The following is an 18,596-nucleotide window of genomic DNA, read 5'->3' on the forward strand; positions in this document are numbered from 1 at the left end:
AATTTGTGTGTCCTGAACATGCAAACTGCAAATAAACATATATAACATATATAGCTTGATGCCATTTTGAATTTTATAAAGCATATCTGTTTATACATCTTTATACTTTTTGTATACATGAATATATAATCATTCTCATACACTGATAGTATGATAAATATGATCTCATAGTCTTGGGATTCAGACTGCAAGGCCACAGGGATGAATTCATATTCTTATTTCATAGATGGTCAGAGAAAGATAATAATTGTATAATTAAGATTTTTATTTGTCTAGTTTTTACCATTTTTTTTATATTCTACAAATAAAAATTCCTTCAGGAGATAAAAATAAGTTAAAAGATATGTTCAAACAGTTGAATTTTCTTAGAATAGAACGCATTGCCTTAGAAGGAAGAAAGAAACACTTTTTATTTTTAGAAATAAAAAGAGGATAGATTGCAGGAGAAACATTAAAGCTGTCACCCTCCTTCCTTCAAGTTATTCGCTAGACAGGTAAGTCTTATCCCTTTTGGACTGACCCTGAAATCAGTTCTTTACCTGGTCCTGGGAGCCTCAGGTGGGCTTCCTCCCTTGTGCTCCACTGCCATGGAGTTTCTGAGCATTTGAAGCAAATGACACTGATATAACAAATTGTGCTTCAGGCAGGCCAGACAGAGCAGCGGAGATCCATGCGTCATTTTATTGACTGAGTGTAGGACGTGTGGCTGTGTTGGTGATGTTTACTTTACTGATCACCTCTGTGCGGAATGTTGCAAAGCATGTAGAAAACTCAAAACTACAAGGAAGAAATCAAATATTTAAGCACCTCTGACATCTCCATGTAAGTACTGGTAATATTTTATTGTATTTATTTCTAGGATTTCTAGATATATTTGTATAACCATTTTCAAAGTGTAGAAAGCATAGTATATATATTTATCCTGCTTTGCCCAATAAACGTTATATTGTGGATGCTTTTTCACAGCCTTCAATGTTCTTCACAAGTGCAGTTGACTTTAAACTAGATAATTTTGTAGAAATCAATTAGACAGTCAAAGAGTTTAAATCAGAAGTGAATAGATCTCCTGGTTAGAATTGAATACATTTATTCCTATACTTGACTTTGATTGTATGATTCATCCTGTAAGTAAAAGATAATAAAATCATTACCCTGTCATAATCAAGGGCAGCTTCCCAAGCTGTTGATGTTAGGAGAATGGCGTTACCTCCAGATATGCAACCTATTAAAGCCACATCTGTAATAAGAAGGAGCCGTTTATGCACTTCTGTACCCACCACAGGTGAAAAGGCAGAAACTGCGTAATGCACAAGTGAGTCTACAGTCTGTCCTTTTCTCAAGGAGACAGAAGGCTACAGGCTCCTCTTGGCTAGCTTGTTTACATTTAGTGAACCAGTTGGCCTAAACCAGCATTATCTAGGTGAATCCCACCTGTGAGAGTCTCACCGGCATTAAAAAAAAGGAAGCATATAGAGACGATTCTGGAAATCGAGTGTTCATGTTTGTGTCTTTTGTAGTCACATGGATGAATATAAGAGGGAAGGATGTTCCACTTTGGATGTGGAAATCCTGTAGCAGGTGCCTTCTAAGGATAACCGTTACAAGATCATTCACTCCCCAGGTGCGGGAAGTTCTACTCATAAGCTCATCCTCTGTAGTATCTCAGGGATCCTAGAATCTGAGAGCAGGAGAGAGAAGGCTTTCACAACAGAACATGCAGGCGCTCTTAACAAAAGTCAGCAGTGGAAAGGGGCTTCCTTTTACTTTTCACCCCCTCCAGAAGCTCAGACTTTATAGGCATTGAAATCTACTTCATGCAAATTCTCTCCCATACAATCTAATCTGCACCTAAGTCTTACTCCTTCCTTGGGGAACATGCACTGGGCGCCTCCTGGCAAAGCTTTTTCAACCCTGCATTTGTGATCCTTATCCTTGTTGAATGCTTTCCCTTTGAAATTTGTTGTCACACATCATGTCCAAAATGCTCTGCTTATGTAAATATCCAAGTGGGGTAGGAAAACGGGTTGAATTTGTTCACATATCATCCCAGGAGATGTCACAATGTAGTCTCCTCAGTCCCTAGGCATCCCAGAATGAGGTTTATTCCTAAGACTGCAGGCTATACTTGCCAAGCCTCATGGGAAGTTTTTTTCTTTAAACAAGTCTACAGTGCTTATTTGAAGTTTAAACTAATCTAGTTACATGCTAATGGAGAAGGAAAGATACATGGTTTAAAGCATCATGTAACAGATAACAGAAAACCTATGAAAATGCTGATAGTTGACTAGTAGATGAAGGGTTTTATGTTTCGTTTTCATGAACTATGACCTCCCGGAACTGGCAATAGCGTGTTCTTGGTTTGGGAGTGGATAGAGTATCCAGACCCGACTGGTAAGAATGAGCAAGTTCAATCCCGAGCCTTTGCTGAAGCTTCTGAAAGTACTGTTTCTTGTGCTTTTAAGGGTGGTACTGTTGGTTATGCATATGAGCCCAAAGCTGTCCCTGTAAAAGATACCTTGCTAAATTGACATGAGTCATGATTTCAAGTTGGTGAGCAAGGAGTAGGCAACAGCGGAAAATCGAGTGAATCAAAGAGTTGTGTCCCTTTGGCCGTGAAATATTTTCTGACTCGTGAGTTATTTTACTGTTGGGGACCAAGGCAAGGGGCATTTTACAGTGGCGTTTGTGTCAGCAGAGATAGACGAAAGCAAGGAAAGAAGCCACTCTAGGTGTTTCAAGCAGAGAGGGTTTAATATCAGGATTGGGATGCCTTCAAAATGGCCTGAGTGACAGAGAAGGAGCCGTGGTGTGGTCACTCCTGACTTCTGCTGCTGTTGCCACTCCTCTGCTCTTACAGCTTGATTGTCTCAAGAGGCAGCAGAAGGAACGTGGCTCACAGTTTAGTGCTCAGCTCTGTGGCCCCTCGAACAGAGGAAGATGGGAACTGAGGGATGAGGAGACAAGTCATTGTACATACTGCAGTTGTAAAAAGTGTGTTCTCCTGAAAGTTGATTCTGCTTTGGTTCAAGAGAAACCGCCTGTCTGTGGCAGCTTAACGCAGTGTTGAAACTGATGCTTATTAATCAGTGGATCACATTTTTCCCTTTAAAGATTCATTTTTTTAATGTACAGATAGCTGTGTTTGCATTCTCATGTCATTTACATGTGTTTTGACAAGGGTGTTGTGTCCTCCAGCCTCTGGTGTACTTGGGACACAGAACAGTTCACCACTGCAGAAATCCCCATCTGCTGCCAGTGTATTCATCACTTTCTGGGAACCACTACTCTGATCTTTATCATCCTTGGCTTTGTTTTTCCCCAGACTGTCATATAAAGGGAATAACATAGTGCCCATCAAGTTGGACTTGATGGAATGTATTTGGGTTTCGTCTGTGTTGTTAAATGTATCAGTAACCCATGTCTTCTTAATGAATTCTGTCCCCATTTGAATGTATACAGGGTTTATGACTTATATTTTTCCTCTTTGTTTAAAATCTCTATATTTTATTTTTTAGTATTTTTGGTCTTGAGTTAAGAACCCAGGAGTTTGTACATGATAAGCAAGTGCTTCTCTGCTGAGCAGTACATCAGCTCTTGCAGATATGTTTTAATTAACTCAAGTTTTATCAACTCTATTTTGTCTCCTACTCATAATACTTTTTATATGAAGAAATATGAATGTCCTCCATTACCTGGGTGATTCAAAGTTTGTGTTCTTTATCATGGTTAATGAGGTTTTGTAGCCTAATTATTATTATATACTTGAATTGGAGCCAAATAATTAGACCCATCTCAAGAAACAGAACTCTTTCTATTCTAGTATTGAGACTCTGTGCTGTGAGAACATAACAAGCGCCCATCTTTAGCCTTTAAGATTTTTCCAAATGGTGGAAATAATTTTCTAATGAATCATTGATTGGTTCCAGACTAGAGTTGAACAGCCAGTGAAGGCCATCCAGATTCTCATTGGCAATATAATAGAATCCTTTTACTTTATTCACAGAGAGTTTTTCATCTACACAAAGCAGCAAATTTTGATGATTCATCATAGAAATTGGTTTATCATTTACCACAGCAGAAGCCCTATTAGCCAACAGCTAAGAAAAAGAGAATCGGTAATTCTAGTCTTGGGTTTCTAGTGTCCTTATTGGGCAGGATATAATTACTTAGCTTCGGATTCACTCATCCCTGAGGACTTGTCTCCCATCTCTCCCAAAGGGTCTGTGATGGTCACTGTCTCAAGTTTCTGAGTGTCTACTTGACGAGTTACTTAAAAGCAGATCCCTGACTGTGCTGTGTTTTCCCAGGTTCAGCTCAACTAGTTGGGGAAAAGTAACAAATATGTTTGCTTTTGCTAGCCCCACCCCAGATATCTGATTATTGCTTTCACTGTCTCACGGCCCTATCAGAAGCCAGTGGTTTATCATCACCTTCCAACACTGAAGGAGGCTGAGATTCAGGGAAGTTATGGACCTTTGCTTAGATTCACAATGCTCATTCACAAAGAACTTCTGATTCTGGGGCTGTCTAGTAACAAAAACTGCATATAACCACTGAGTATTAGTTTTCCTTTGTATTTAGGCTTGGTGTCTTTCGGGAGATATGGACTGTCAGTGTTATTACATGTACTTATGTGCATCCATAGTTCAGTGTTTCTATTAATTAGGATGATGCCTGCTTGTCTAGATTACTTACCTCTAGAAATTATTCTTGAATTATGTGAATCATGGGAAAGTAATACTTCTTGCATAAACTATTTCATGGACTAGTGAGATTCTTCAAAGGAGGGTTGCTGAGGTGGCATGCTGTGGAATTCTTTCTAATGTTTGTGCCTAAAGTCACAGGTCATGGTATAGGGTAACCATATTAGCCAGGCCTCTAAACACAGACTCACTGGATTTTAGAGAAAACTGATTTGACTTGATGCATATGAAAACATTTCACACAACTATTTTGCAGTAAGGTTCTGTATATCATCTGAAGGCCTTGTCTATACACATTACAAGTACTTCAATGAACACACAAACATGGTCTGCTAAAGAGTATGCTCATGGCCATCTGAAATCAAGATACTGCAGTACTAGTGCCTGCCAAGATGCTACAGGAGCTGCAGATCTTGCACTGTCAAGAGTCTGTGTGTCTGCCCTCATGGTCTCCTTTCTCCTTAGGACCTTCCCCCCATCCCCATTCCCTGGCATACTAATGTAAGCCTGGACTGTTGTTTTAGACTTGCTCTGTGGGAAGTTTTGTATTCCCTTTGTCCTTGGGTGCAAAGCAAGTATGCTTAGAGGCCAGGGCTCAGATTTTGTCTGAGTATATTCTGCTCCTGAGTGTGTGCAGTGGTTGTGGCAAATTTCTTAGCGAGCATAAGCTGGAATAAGGAGATGGCTTATTTGGCTTTGTCCGAGATCACTTGTCCTTTGGTCTAATGAACAGTCGCTGCAGCTTGATCACTGTTAATGTTCAACCTGACTTCCCTGTGAGCTCTGGCTGTAGAGAAAACATTTCTCTTTTTTTCATTTTGCTTCTCTTGGATATATAGCTTGTGGTTTCTTTTTGTTTTGTTTTTTGAGACAAGGTTTCTCTGTGGAGCCCTGGCTGTACTGGAACTAGCTCTATAGACTGGGCTGGCCTCTAACTCACAGAGATCTCTCTGCCTCTGCCCCTTGAGTGCTGGGATTAAAGGCATGTGCCACCACTGCCCAGCCAGCTGGTGATTTCTATATTTTGATTTTTTTAAAAAGACTTCAGAATTCTAGGGAGGAAATGTGTCCAAGGAGTTCAGAGGAGGCTGGAAAGTCTACAGGAAGGTAGAAATTGTTGGTTGAGTTTAATCCTCTGATATAGTGATGAAAAAAATAATGTGTTGAATATTAGACACACATCAAGAAATACATAGGAATAGTGAGGATACAGTTGCATCTCCAGATTGAGGACACTGTGACTTTCATAAGATGTCAGACTCCTAAGTCATTTGTATAGCGGTTTCTTTAACCCTCAAAGCAGGTCTGCTGAGTTAGGCACGACGATTTTTGCCATTGTACTAACATTCTCAGTGACACAGAGATATTAAATAACTTACTAAGGATGACACAGCCATCAAAAGCTGTGCCTATCATGTCAGTCCGGCAGTGTGATCCCAGAATGTGTGCATGTGTGCTCGTGTGCCTGCGTGCGTGCTTGCGTGAGTGCATGTGTCTCTGTGTGTGTGTGTTTAGAAAAGTTCTCCCAGAATCAGCAACACCTTTTAAGTCACAGATGATGGGTAAGAATTAGAAAAGTGGGGTTGAGGATTTAGCTCAGTGGTAGAGCGCTTGCCTAGCAAGCACAAGGCCCTGGGTTCGGTCCTCAGCTCCGGAAAAAAAAAAAAAAGAATTAGAAAAGCAAAAAAGGAAGAAGCTGATAGAATATTCTATTTGATGGTTAATGCCGTTCAAACAAATGGTGGTGGTGGTGGTGGTGGTTAAGTGGTGTGTGTGTGTGTGTGTGTGTGTGTGTGTGTGTGTGTGTGTGGTGTGTGATGCTAGAGCCAGGCTGTATAAGTCTGTCAAACTGTGTTACTAAATATGCATTTCTACCTTGTGCATGCCAGTGAGTCAGTGACAGGCTTTAATCAGATGGCATGATAGAACTGCTGTTGGCCTTCTTTGTAGAGGTTGCAGGGAAAGACCAGGGAAAACTGATTTGAGACCTTAATTTGAAGGTTTGGCAGCAGCCCATGAAAGGGTGATACTGACTCACCCCAGGCTGAATGAGAAAGGAGCCAGTACAGAGGGCTGCAGAGGTTAGAGTGCCCAGGAGCTCAGGAGAGAAGAGATGGAGGGAGACAGCCGTTCATACAGTATTGCAAGTTATGAAATGTTCATTTCATGGTTTCTGCTCCAAGCCAGCATTTCATTTCTGCAGTTCCCGTCTCTGTACAGAGCAGAGGGCATGTTAATTGTCAGAGGACCAGATCCACATATTTCCCTTGGACTCCTTCCCCATTTGACTTTTGTAGTGTACTGGTTTCTTGAGGTCAGGCTATTCTTTTAGGAAACCTCTCCTGCATGCAATCTCATCAGGGCAGCAACTCTGATCCCTCTAATTTGCATCAGGTGAGAGCAGAATGCAAGACAATGAAAGAGAGATCTCAGGCCAGGCTTCTCTCTTATGGAGAGTGCCTTAGGTCTGAGGCACTGAGATGAGTCAGGATCTTTGCCCTCCACATAATGAGATTCTGAACCTGTCAACTTGTACTTGTAATTACATGTTACAAATTGCATATATGATACACAGATGGTCACATACATCTGTAACCCTGGTACTGAGGAATTAGAGGCAGGAGAATCACAAGTTGGAGGCCAGCCTTGGCTGCATAACAAGCCTGTCTCAAAAAAAAACGTTAGTTATTGTAGCTGTGTGTGAGCCTGTATGTGTATGGCCGGGAACAGTAAAGCTACTTCCACTGTTTTTAATTAATACACATTTAGAATGGCAGTTTTATCCATAACCATGAAAAGTATTAAAGGGAAGTTGTAGTGTCCTGAGAACTGTGCCTTGGGCTTTCCTCCTGCTCTTCGATCCCCAGTTGGGCTACCTGGGTGAATTGGGCTACCCTACTCCATAAGGGCTTCTCCTTTGCCTCATAGGTTCTGTGTACAGTTCAGAGCAGTGGAGGGGTATGAGACACATCGCCCTCGTCATCCCACAGTCTTGCCTTTTCCATACAGTTCAGGATTTCAGATGACACAGTCCATGCCTTTAAGGGTTTAGAAATCTCTATTACTCATTTGGTCCCCTTTTTCTTTTTCCCCTTCCATCTACAAGGTGTTCATCGAGCCAATTGTAAGAAGACAGAACTTTACATATGATGCTTGAAAATATTCTTTCAGTTTAGAATTCTGCATACAAAGAAAACTGTTTAGAATTTTACCACATTGTAGGGTGATATTTATTTCTACAGTCCTGAAGACAGAGACTTGCATTTCTTATGAAATAGCATTACTTGGTTGGTTTGACATATTATCAAATGAAATGCTATTTATGTGATGGGTAGATTAGAAGAAAAAGAGGTACTATTTATCGAGTACTTACTCAGTCCTAGTGACATGATTACTGCTAAATGTTCATTATTTCCTGGCCGTACCCAGTGTTGAGCAGTGATATGATCGGTTTTTTCCACAGATGACATAAGAGATTTGGGAACATTAGGCTCATGTGATGTTTGGACATAAAACGGCCCTGTTACCAGTCACTGAAACCTGTTGCTTTCATTTCCCTGTATTTCAAAAGAAGTCAGTACATAGGAATTGGTAGAGAAAAATGGATCTATTTATACTTTTGCCAAACTGGGCATAGAAAAAAAATACTAATTTCCTCTCCAATGTGCCTGTGGCAATCTTATAACTCATGGAGAGGCAAAGGCCAAAAGACATATGAATTGATTGTGAGATGTCTAAACCAGCCCTGTCCTTGAAGGCTACTGGGTACTGGGTTACCTCCATAGATTCCATTCACAAGATGGAGGGGCTTACGTTGACCCCTTTGGATTGTCTCTTCTGTCCCACCATGGCCCCAGCCCTTTCTGTGGCCGTCTCCGAGGCTGTGGAAAGTTTAGCTCTACTCCCAGCCCCCAGTCAGTGGCACTCTTAGGAAGTGATTGGCTCCTAAGAGTGCTAACTTCACTGATGGGATGGGCCATCCCATGAAGGAGTTCATAGCTGGTGGGCTATTAGGAGGAGAGGACTGGAGGCTGGAGGAAGAAGGCCTCTGAGGGCATACCTTAAAGAGTAAGTCTTGTCTAGGCCCCTGCCCTGTCCCGTCCTGTCTCTCCTTCCGGGATGCTCTGCAGTGAACAGCTTTCCTCTGTCATCCTGCTTTTGTCTAGGCAGCCATGGACTGAAAGTCTGAAACAAGGAGCCCCAAATAAATCTTTCCTCCTCTGCATTTAGTTGTTCAGATGTTTTATCACAAAAACCTGGCAGAAAGCTAACCGACACCGCTCACTTGTCCAATACGATATACAGAAAGAAAGAGGTGAATTTGGACTGATGTGATCTGACTTCCAGGTTTCTATTTTAACCCATACACCACAGGTTAGGTTTCCAGGAGAGAGTGCAGAGATGTGGAGGGAGGGAAGAGGCAGGAGGAAAAGGAAGGGGTGGGAAGTGTTGTCTATGAAAGTGAGTTAGCTGCTGAGCAAAGAGAGCCACATTGGTGTAATGGCTGCAGTATGGCTCGGGTTTATGCCTTGCATCCCAGGATACTGGACAGGAGAAGGGGTCAGTAGGGCAGCCACTCAGAGCTCTTAGCTTTGTTTCCTCTGTTCAGGGATCCAGGCTAGTGAGAGTGCCATCATTATGAACATTTAGTTTCCAGTTCACCTGGGATGTGCTCCAAAGGAGTAGAACACAAAGATATAGATAGACATGGATCATTTCCTCTCAGATTTTAGAGGCCCAAGTGTGGGTTTCCTGACCTGTGAGGAAATAGTGGATCATGAGCTCTTACTAGAAACAGGGCTGTGTGTACAGTTACACTTTTTAGTCTACTTTAAGAGAGGGATTACTGTGTCCCTTTACAAAGGGAAGAATTGAGAAAACAGGATTTGCCTGAGGTCGTGTGGCTCTTAGCCAGTCTATGCCCTTCCCCAGTCTTGCTCTTCCGAGTATTCCTTGCACACAGTTTTCTGCCTCTGCATCATTACCATAATCTAGAGGATCTGTGAAAAGAATCCCAGAAAGTGAGATGCAGATTCCAAATAATTCTGTTCTACTCAAAATATGGCCATGAACTGGCACTTTACAGTGAGCACTTCTATTGCCACAGAGACCTGCTAAGTCACCATGGTCTTTGGATAGGACCACTTGTAATCTGGTCACTTGGTAGAGTCTGAGAAGCTCTGCATCAGGCTCTTGGAGGCTAGCTTCTCACCCTGACTGAGTGTGTGACTGTCACGCACACCCACCCTCCCCTCCCATTTCCCACCACCCCATGCCATGTGAAAGAGGTTAGACATGGCATGTTGGCCACACACAGTTATAGCCCGTTGTGTAAACTTCAGCTTTTATACTAGTAGACATGTTTAACCTAGAAAGGACTACTTAGCAACATAATATTGAGTGTTTGCTCCCTATTGTTTTTTGTTAAGCCTCGAGTTCTTTCCATGGATAAGCCAAAGGCAAAGGAAGAGAGCTTTGCTGTTCTGATGTGTGGGCAATGATTTGATTTTCTGAAAAGAGCAGCTTTGTTTCCCTCTGTGAGAATTTAGAAACACCCTGTTATTACCCGTAGCCCACCATTACTGGAAAGGAGAAGGGAGAGGGAGTAGTTACCAGAGCTAGGGCACAAGACTGAACAGCCTCACTCCCTGGGAGGAATGGATCCAATGTGCTTAGGGCAAAGGCACACAGGGCAGACAGCTGTTGGGGAATAATTAAACTGCTTCCTGAAAGGTTTATTCTCTTGTTTCTTTCCCTCTTGTGTCTGAGGTTTTCTAGAATGAACAAACCAGGAACAGGCACCTCAGGTTCAGTGCATGACCCTGTCCGCCTACCACATGCCCACTGCCTCAGAAGGTCACCCGTGCTATTTTTATTCACTTAAATATCACAGCCATTCAGAGCAAATATTTCTATCTTGCCTTCTGGACGATTTGAATATTGAGAACAGAAACATGCTTAGGGTCGGAACAAATAATTGCAGATATACTGGCCCACTTACAGCTTTGTTCCCTAACGAATGGGGAATGTGGCTTGTGAGCTGCAAGTCTTTAATACATCCTGGTGAACTGCTACAAGCTTAAATGCTCTGCGATGCAAGGAAGGGATTGGTCAATTTTTATGCTGGTGTATTTCATTGCAGTCAAGCTGAGAAAGAGTTGATATTGAAGTTCCCGTACGGGGTGGTTTAAATGAGAATGTCCTCTATTGGCTCAGGTGCTTCAGTTTTGGACCCCAGCTGGTGGCACTGTTTAGAGAGCCTTAAGAGGTGTGGCTTTGTTGGAGGATGTATGTCACTGGAGGCCGGGTTTGAGAATGAAAAGACTCTCTCCATTTCTTCAGCTTCTTGCTTGTGATTTGAGATGTGAGCCCCCAGTTTGCAAGCCAGCCGCCATGTTTGTGTTTGCTGCCGCACTTTTCCTCCATGATGGACTCTCATCCCTCTGGAACCGAAAGCCAAACAAACCCTTCCTTTGATGAGTTTTTGGTCATAGTCTTTTATCACAGCAACAGAAAACTAAATAATATCCGTGGTTTCCAGCTGCATTTAAAACAATGGCCTGATCCATGAAGGTATATTTTATTAGACAGGGCACCCAGAATCGAAGTTTTTAAGTACTTGTACTCAAGAAACGAATATAAAGTATTTATTGTAGTTTTAAAGTTGTACATGAAGCAGAGTCAGGCAAGGATACTTGCTTATTAATTCACCCATGATTGTTTTACACATTCGTGATTTTTCATGACACTTATTAAAATCACCCTAACAAGTACCTAGTACCTCTTGCTTCCAGCCAGAGGGAGCTGCATAGGATCTCACAGCTGGCTGATGTGATAGCTGGGGTTTCATTGTTGTCTTAGGCAATAATTGAGTAATCACTATGAGCTCCAGATGGCAGCTGATGTGTCCTTAGGTGGCCTGACTTCCACAGGTTCTCTCACTCACTTGATGCCTGTTAAACGAGATGGCTAAGAGCTTTATGAAACTGGGCAAATTTTGATGTTTGTTGTCTGGTTGGAGGACAAGAAAATCTCTAAGGACAGAGTGGAGAATTTTACCTAAAATTAAGTGAATCTCGTCGTCTTCTCCTCCTCCTCCTCCTCTTCCTTCTTCTTTTTTTTCCAAGATAGGGTTTCTCTGTGTAGTTTTGGACCCTGTCCTGTAACTCACTTTGTAGACCAAGCTAACCTCAAACTCACAGAGATCTGCCTGCCTCTGCCTCCCAAGTGCTAGGATTAAAGGCCACTATTGCCCGGCATGAATCACTTCCTAATTTATTTTTTAGCTGTATATTTTGTCTTCGTTCTTATATATATATGAATATATTGAGTATTTTCTATTGTATAGGGAGTTATATACAGCATATAAAAATGATTCACTTTCCTTTCCCATGCATCCAAAAATTATTTCAGACATGGACATGAGCTCAAAATAATTATAGCACCAGGTGGAAATGTGTAGGTGGATGTTTCTTTCCTGCCCATTAGTTCCAAGTAACCACATAGAGGCTTATATTAATTACAAATGCTTGGCCGATAGCACAGTCTTATTACTAACTAGCTCTTACATTTTAAGTTAACTCATGTTCCTTATTCATGCTCTGCCATATAGTGGTACCTTTATTAGCATGGCACGTATCTCCTGCTCCCTCTGCATCTGGCTGGGGACTCCTGACTCTGCCCTTCCTCTTCACAGCATCCACTGTGAATGGCTGTCCTGCCTATACTTCCTCACTGGCTACCTGCCTGTCAGCTTTTTATTAACCAATGAGAGCAATATGTATTCACAGTGTACAGAAGGTTTATTCCACATTAGAAAGAGAGAGAAAGAGTGTGAGAATGCTATGTGACTTAGGGAAAAAGACAATTAGAAAATTTGAAGAGGGAATGACCTTTGAGCCAGACTTGAAAGGTTCGATAGGGTTATAAAGTAGGGAGATGAGTGGGACTGGTTCATCTTAGGCAGGGTAAATAGAAAATATTGGGGAAAATAGAAAAAAAATGACTGGCAAACAGGTAAAGCAGAATTAGGGATATCAAAGAATCCAAGAGTTGATTTTTAAAAGACATTTCCTAGGAGTTTACCATCATTTTAGTAATCACTTATGACAATTAGAATTTTATTATACAGCCAGGTGTTGGTGGCACACACCTTTAATCCCAGCACTCGGGAGGCAGAGGCAGGTGGATCTCTGTGAGTTCGAGGCCAGCCTAGTCTACAAAGCGAGTTCCAGAAAAGGTGTAAAGCTACACAGAGAAACCCTGTCTTGAAAAACCATAAAAAAAAAAAGAATTTTATTATACAAACAAGATTTCATTTTTAAAGTATATATGAATTAAAACATCACCTTGTATCTCAATATCAGATACTGAGTCAATAAAAATAATTTCTAGAATATATTTCAGAAAGCACAAAAAGAAAGAACTTAGTAAGAAATCTTTACCAAAATGAAAACCATGCTTACCATTGGAATATTTGAAAGCTATTGCGTTTTGTTTCTGGGCATCTTTCTGATTGGTTGATAGCACATATCACATGCTACCATTTCACTGAACATAATCCAACAAGCATTACCCATGTTGTGCGAAGCTCTTGGAAAGCATTGTGTTTAATGACCCGGCCCTGCTTCATCTTGGGGCTTTGTCACTTTAGTGTACCCCACCCTGCTGTAGGAGGTTTGGAGTGGTCCCTGTGTTTTACAGGTGCAAGCTGGCTAGCCACCCAACCTTTGGTATGTTGCAGATGGCAAAGCCTTTGTAACATAGCTGAGATAAAGACCAAATTATTGCCCTGCTGGGAGGAGCCAGGAGAAGCCAAGAGATTTCTGTACCCTTAAATTAGCAGTATCTGGACATTGTGGGACTTCTAGGGATACCAATTATTTAGCAACCTAGGTCGTATCTTCAGAGAATTTCTGAGTGGGCCACTGATCTTCTGGCCCATGGGAAGGAAACTCCCATGGGCCAGAAGATCAGTGGCCCACTCAGAAATTTCAAAGCCCCCTGGTGCCCTTCTGTTTCCTGTCAAAGTTGAGATTACTAGTAAAGGACCCAGACACAGGCTATTCCTGTTGCATCTCCTAGTTGAGAGGAAGAGGGAGACAAAGATATCACGTTCTTTGCTCTCCTAAAAGATGATGTGGGCAGGGGAGATGGGGCACTAAAGACAGGGAGGGAAGCCAGAATCTCAGTATCAGGGGGGTCCTCATCCCTTCTTAGTTGACATTAACATCAGCAAAGCATTCTCTCTAGGACTGAAAAACACTTCACACACTGACAGAGAAACTATGGTGCCTCGCTTGAGTTTCCAGTGAGATCCAGCACATTTGTTGTGGTCTGCCCTTTGGATTCTGTGACCCTGGCATACATTTCAGCAGTTCTTGTCTGTGTCCGCCCTTTCCTTATTGAGATTTTACTGCATGGATAGATAGTAAAGTGGAGGACATACAGGTCCTCAGTGATCACTCCGAAGTCAATCCAGCCATAAAAAAAATGTCTTCAGTCTCCACAGAAGGTGGTGCTGTGGCAGGGTGCTCCCAGACTAGCATGCCGTCCTGATCACAAAACGCCCAGAGGCCTCCTCTGCAATGGTTCAGCAGAGGACTTTGAGCTAGGGTTAAAGAGACAGCCGCCCCATGGGATGAAAAAAAAAATTAAAAGAGGCATACTACATTTTACATAATAGATGCTGTTTTGAAAGTTTCTCTGGAATTAATTTCCCATATTAAATCATGTCTCAGACTTTCTCAGGAACTTGACTTTTTAAAGGAACTGTTAAATTTTGTGGAAAAAGTAAGAGTTTCATAATACCAGTATGCTTACCCTGGGATGAGGGTATCTTGTTTAAATTTGGGCTCCACTGTTTGGTGGCTCTGTGATATAATTGCTTGAGGCCTCAGTTTCCTCCCTCAAATGCAATTCAGTCACAAGGCTGCTTTCTTCAGGTTAGACAAGAGAGAACATAGCAGAACCTAATATTTGAAGTCAGTTTTAACACTTCCAAACGTTGCTACAAATCTGGAAATTACCAAGTTAGATGCATGTAAAATAGCATTTTTGGATTAGTGTTCTTTTAGCTATGAGTCATGTCTGTTAGGCTGGCTACAATAGCATATTCAAAATAATCCATGGCTTATTAGATATAAATGATGGAATGTGCTGATCGAGAAGAATTTCAGAGTAATGAATTTGAACCCTGATGTTAAAATAAAACTGAATTGTAAAATGTTTTACTCTAATGTTTACTACATACTATCTTATTGCCTACATTTCCCTTAAAAAGTATAGACTCTTAGATTTAAAGTAATAGTCTATTTAGTGTGAAATGTAGATGTGAACGTTTTTCTTAATTAAATTGAGGATGAGTTAAAAGCTAGGCTTCCTTGAAAATTGTATATAGAAAATGCATGTCTTTCCTTCTGACTTGGTTTAATTAGGGGAAAAGTGGGTTGGCAGATGGCTCTGTGGGTAAAGACAGACATTGCCACCTGATGGTGCAGCTTGAAGATCTGAGTTTGATTTCATGAACCTATGTATAGGTGGAAGGTGGGAGAGAATCAACCCCATAAATTTGTATTCTGACCAACACACATATGCAGTGGTGTACATGCACTCCTGACCCTCATACCACACACACACACACACACACACACACACACACACACACACACACACACACATATACACAACATTTTTTTAATTTAAAGAAAAAAGTGACATTGAATCCTTAAACACACTACACTTTAAATAACTGTTCCATGATTGTGTTATTTATATAGCTTGTGATTTACCCACAATATCAGATACTCAAGTTAAGCAACAACAACAAAATATGCAGCTAAATGTAAATGGCTGTTAGACATTCCCCGCTACAGAATGCTGTCATAAAATCCGGATGCCCTTATTCAGAGCCTTAGTCACTCCTGAAATCTCATGGTCTTCCCCTTACTCATTGCTTGGAAGAGAAGAGAATCCATGAATAAGAATAATTTGGGAAAAAGCAAAGCCTGACATCAAACAGAATCTAGAATAAAATGTAGACATGTAGCTTTGTTTTCATGGGGAATAATGGCCACCATTACATTGTTCATTCAATTACTTACTCCTTTCTTCGATATTCTCTGGCTGTCTACTGAAGTGCCTGTTACTGCTAGGCACAGGATGTAGAGAATGGAGAGGGAGGGGTCACAGATAAATAAGGCTAGGGATCTTTCTCTGTCAGGCTGCTCATGCTAAAATGAACATGTGTGTATTCATAGTAATTAGTGTCATCCTAAAAGTGATGTTACAGTTTTATGTGCTTGCTTGAAGGAAAAAAAAAACGCACTGATTTAATTCTAGTATTCTGTATTCCTGCATTTCTGCCCAAAATCACTTTGCTAGTTTCTACTTGCACACCCCCTTCTGTCCCTGGATATCCTTTCTCCTTCCCTGGATCTTCTTTTTTCTTTGTTTGCCTTGGAATAGGGTCTTATGCAATCCAATGTAGCCTTGTACCCACTACATATGCAAGGATGGCCTTTGACTCCCAATTCTCCTGGCTGCATCTCCTAAATATAAGTACTGGGATTACAGGGTGTGCCATCATACCCAGCTTGGATTTATTTTCTTTGTGTTCTTAATAATGTCATTTTTTTTCTTTTTCTTTCTTTTTTTTTTTTTTTTTTTGGTTTTTCGAGACAGGATTTCTCTGTGTAGCTTTGTGCCTTTCCTCGAACTCACAGAGATCCACCTAGCTCTGCCTCCCAAGTGCTGGGATTAATGGCATGCGCCACCACCACCTGGCTAATAATATTGTTCTTTATAACCTGATGAGAATGGGTGTTCAACCTCTAGAATCTACAGAAACAAAACCAGTCTCTCTTTTTGTTCTTCCTTGTTCTTGAAGATACATAAGCTCACTTTTCCAGCATAACAAACTACTCTAAAGTTGTATGGACTTAGAAAACAATCATTTTTTTTTTCTTTCATAGCTTGGTTTGTTGGTTGGGTGATTCTCCTGTTCAGATCCAGTTCAGTAAGGAATAGATGACAAGAGGTGGCCTTGTTCACAGATTTGGGGCCATGGTTGTCATGATTGAGTGACTGAGGCTATAAACTTCCACAGCCTGGAGGGTTCCAAACAGAAGCAAGCAAGGATGCTCCAGTGGACATGGCATGTATCTAAGCAGGGCATATGCCTGAGCACATGTGTAAGCCCATGCCGAGAAATAGTCTCCCTGTGTTGATGGGAGAAGTTGCAGAGCCATGCAAAGGAGCATAACACAGGGAAGGGACTGCTGTGTAGCTCTGATAGTAATACACTGCTATGCACAGAGAAAGAGACAGAGCAGAAGGGCCACATTTAGCCCACTGACTGGAACAAGTGAAGTTCATTTCTGTAAGGGATGGATGAAAGGGGGGGATGGTACACAAAGCCTTCCATGCACTTTGCGATTCCATTTGTCTCAAATGACAGTTATATCTCACTTCTTTAACCTCGACAGAATCCGTTCAGGCCTCTGAGAGTTGCCCTTATTTGGACTCCATGGCTTCCATCCTTGCCCCCTGTGTGATCAGAAGCCAGTCTTCTAATATGTGGGGACTAGGGTAGAGACAGTGTGTGTATGAAGCAGTTCCAACTCTCAGAAAGAAAAGGATGCTGTGCTTCCTGTCTGCCTATCACTTCTAATCTGCCAGACTCTAATCTCACCTTACGTCAAGTGCGGGTCTTTCTCCTTCCAGGCTAGATGAATAGGTTGTTCCCCAAAGCCTTTCTGTCCTGGTCTTCCCTGGTAAGTGTCATTTTCACCTGCCTATAAAGTATCAGGTCTCTTGAGATGGATTGTCCACCTTCATAGTATGCTCTGCTGCATCTGAGATCCTGACTGTGGGGTCTATGCCCAGTGCTCTCTGGAAGGCTACACAGTATCTTGACTAACAGGGACAGCAAAATCATTAACAAATGACTACCTAGCAGAAGAGGAAGAGCCCATATTTAACTCTCATGGCTTATTTTGTTCTTTTATACTGCATATTTTAACATTCTGTTTAATTGTTTTCTTTTTCTGGGTCACCAACACTTTAGGGCACTGTCACAGAGACATTGCCTTATTAATTACTTCATTGAAGAAAGGTCAGAAGCAGATGTTCATCGATTCCATTCCAGACAGTATAGGTGTCAGCTTTGGGCCACATGTGTGTATGTGGCAAAGCACAAATAGAAAGCAAAATACGTGAAGTTGCTGTTCTGGTTGAGAGACATCTTGAACATGCATAAAACATACTGAAGGTATGTGTTAAGTAGAAAAATAGAGTAGAAAAAGACAAGAAAAGGAGACATTCCAGTGGTGCTATGATGTTGTTTCTTAATGAGTGGCCAGGAAGGACCTCTCAGATGCAGTGACATTTAAACTGTGACCTGAAGGTAGTTAGTCAACCATGCATAGAAAAACAGTCTGCCCTTTGGGATGTGCAAAGCTTTAGAAGCAGAATTGTGAATAGCCTCTGTGAGGCACCAGGGAAATCCCAGGTGGGTAAAATCCTAACAGTGGGCAAGCAATAAGAATCAAGGTGGGAGACTAGAAGCTAGTTAACCTTGAGTACATTGTATAGACAGGCTTAGGTCCCGATGGAGAAGAGGACTCGTAAGTAAAGGATAAAGAACCAAACTGGTACTCATTTATATGGGCTTCCAGAGACAAGGGGAAGAGACAGGCAAATGTGCCTCTGTCCTATGACCTGTACATCTTTGTTGTCCAGCTTCTACTGGTTGCTTACCTGCTTCCTCATGTGGGGAATCTACATCTGAGATTGACTCTACATTAGAAAAATCATTGATGCAGATGAAACTTTACACAATGATCTCCTGGTATGTGCAAAAATGCACACTTCCACAAGAAAGAGATACAAGAC

General features: G+C 41.6%; 1 protein-coding gene across 14 annotated transcripts in view; it reads left to right on the plus strand.

The window, feature by feature from the left end:
- Plcb4 (phospholipase C beta 4) overlaps positions 1 to 18,596 on the plus strand; it is a 383,607-nt gene that overhangs the window by 192,164 nt on the left and 172,847 nt on the right. The window contains exon 1 of one of the 14 annotated variants that reach the window (XM_052723058.1): positions 800 to 822. The exons of the other annotated variants lie outside the window; for them this stretch is intronic. The gene's annotated coding sequence lies outside the window, so the exon portion shown is untranslated. Of the gene's footprint in view, positions 1 to 799; positions 823 to 18,596 lie in introns of those variants that run through there. 14 annotated transcript variants of the gene reach the window in all.

The sequence above is a fragment of the Peromyscus californicus genome, unplaced genomic scaffold, assembly GCF_007827085.1.
Source record: "Peromyscus californicus insignis strain IS unplaced genomic scaffold, ASM782708v3 Scaffold_7__1_contigs__length_154581171, whole genome shotgun sequence".
Taxonomy (NCBI): Eukaryota; Metazoa; Chordata; class Mammalia; order Rodentia; family Cricetidae; genus Peromyscus; species Peromyscus californicus.